Raw genomic sequence first — 3045 nt, forward strand, 5'->3', positions numbered from 1 at the left:
TAGAGAGCGATTATCATTGTCCGTGGAAGTCATTTCAGATCTTGTTTATGAGATTAAACAAGCCATTTTGATACCATTTGTTGGTACCTGGATTAAATGACTTATGTAGAACATGTTTGTAGAAAGGGGTTGAATACAAACACAACAAATTTTCACGTTTAATTACATATTTTGTATTAAAATAAAGAATTGCATATTTGTTGCGGAAGTTAGGAAAGTAAGACCTATGATCCTAAACAATTTGACCGGTGATAAATTTGCTAACAACTGAAAGAGTGAGAAAGGAATGTATTCTTTCAGATTTAAAGACTAAGCTAGTTCTTCAGATGGTGACGTCGATCTTGCCTAACAAACTATCACTCAAAGCATTGTATGACAAGGGTTCCCTTTTATTGCCACCATTGCATTAAATGCTACTATCCAACTTTAACATGTGTTTTCATCTGATTTGTTGATCCATGCATGATTGTACTCTTCATTTCATCATTTGTGGTTGATGTCATGGTTCTAAATAACTCGTTATGGTCCTATTATGGGGCATTATGGCATCAAGGCTTGGGTTCGCAAACACGTTAACCCCATGGCTCCACTCTAAGGATTGGTTTGCACTATAACGCGTTATGGTACGTTATGACGCTTTATTTTGTAAGGTGTGGGGGTACTTTGATATATAATTTCAACAATAAATGATAACTATGTATGAAACCTAGGACTTAAATAAACATAAAAAGGAAACTTAAAAACTAAAACCTTAAATAGGTAAATATTTACTCACATTCCCGTACATGAAAAGTCGAACATGAATTCTTTAAAAACCGAAAAAAGTAGTGAATAGAGATTCAAGAGATTTAATCCCGATTTTGCACTCTTGGTATCATTTTTTATAACCTCTATCTATTTGATATCAATGGTTATTCTTTCCTTTTAGTTTTATTACTTTATATGAATTTAATTTATTCAAAAGTAATATTCAAAATATTAACACATACAAAGGTGTGTGGGTATGTGTGTATGTCCATATGTATGTATATTATATGTGTGCGTGTGCCACCTTAGGGCATGCCTTGAAAACACAATGGCCTTGTCGTAACTCGTAAAGCTTGGGGATTGACCTCGCCGCCACACCATGCCACACGTCATTTAGAACCTTGATTGATGTAGATATTTGTTATCCTACCCCATCCTTTTGTAAGCAGAGGGAACATTAAAAAAAATATGCCATTAATAAAATAGTAATTTAGAACTTACTTTGGCTGACATGCTAAGCATGTTATGCCAAGATGAGTGTTTGAAGAGTTGGTGAGCTAAACTTGTTGGGCAAGTTTGCACTCCAAAATTCGGCTTGCTAGTAGTAGTATTTGTCAGACTACTATTTGACTTTATCTTGCATTGATTTTCTTGTGGCTAGATGACAACTAATCCTCTTTAGTGACGATCTTGACTTCACTTCAACTAGTCTTCGATTGTTGAAGGAATTTTGTCCTTGGATCAATATAGATAGTTACAAGACTTCTACAGAGAATGATGGGTGTTGAAAGAGTTGGTGAGCTAAACTTGTTAGGCAAGTTTTCACTCCAAAATTAAGCTTGCCAGTAGTAATATTTGTCAAACTACCATTTGACTTTATCTTGTATTAATTTTCTTGCGGCTAGATGACAAACCATTCCGCTTTAGTACGATCTTGGCTTTGCTTCAACTAGTCTTCGATTTTGTTGAAGACTTTTTGTTCTTGGATCAATGTAAATAGTTACAAGACCTTTACAGAGAAAAATCATATATTTTCCATTCTGAAAAATATAAGCTATAAATCAGATTCCAACTATAAAATTATTATAAAGTAAGAACACCAGATTCTACAATAAGTTAGAATGAAATATGGATTCTTGAAAATCAAGTTGAAATGACCAAGAGGATAGGTAAATAGGATTCTCCTATTCAGATGGAGAATAATCAAATCTATAGAATTATTATAAAATAAGAACACGAGATTCTAGAATAGGTTAGAATGAAATATGAGTTCTTGAAAATCAAGATGAAATGACCAAGAGGATAGGTCAATAGGATTCTCCTATTCAGTTGGAGAATAATCAAATCTAAGATTTGATCTCACATTTTATTTACTCTATGGATCTGATGATGACTGAGATCCGAACACTTGAACTCCCTAAAGTTCGGATATTAATCCATAAAAGTCATATCCAATTAAATGTTATATATTAAATATGAGTGTTAAGACGAGTAGTAAGAATGTGTAGCTAAGTGTTGAATCGCATACTAGTTATATTATTTACAAATTTGATGGTTGAGACTAACATAATGCTTTATAGAACATAAGTTTATAGGAGCAAATTATAAATCATCATATTTAAAAACGTTACAATAGGTTTATAAGACACTTTTAAAACAACGTGTCGTATTAACTATTTATAAACAATTTTGGAAAGTTTTATATAACTCGTCTTTTTATAAGACAAATTTTTAAATAGTGTCGTATAAAATAACTAATACCATACTTTATACAAAAGGCATCCTAAAAACTTGTTAAACGCCTAAAAGCATAGTATAAAACTATTATAACACTTTAAAATATGACGTTTCTTTAGTTTGATCCTATAAAATAATCTTATAAAATATTTTTTTAAGATGTTTTGATGTCTTATAAAATCAATTTTCTCATAATGAATCTTTCTCCATTAATAAACAAGGATGGTAGAGGGAAACATTTTATTGTTCTTTCTCTCTGGTCTTAGTTGAGCACAAGTATAAACTTTTAGTTTCACACTTTATGTTTTTTCCTTGAACTTATGTTTTGGATCATTAAAACTGACAAGGTATTGATACAATTTTGTGAAGTCAATTATATGATATAATCGTTCATGAAGTTTAATGCTTTTTAGTTAAACGAACGAATATGAGTGGAGATTTGTTCGTGTTCGTTTGTTCATGTTCATTCGTTAACACTTGTTTGTATTTATTCTTGTTTGTTCGTTAAGATGTTAAAGAAGCATAAAGCTTTGTAACAGGTAGAGGCAGAACTCACTGTCA

The sequence above is a fragment of the Cynara cardunculus genome (assembly GCF_001531365.2).
Source record: "Cynara cardunculus var. scolymus isolate 2C chromosome LG 12, CcrdV1, whole genome shotgun sequence".
Taxonomy (NCBI): Eukaryota; Viridiplantae; Streptophyta; class Magnoliopsida; order Asterales; family Asteraceae; genus Cynara; species Cynara cardunculus.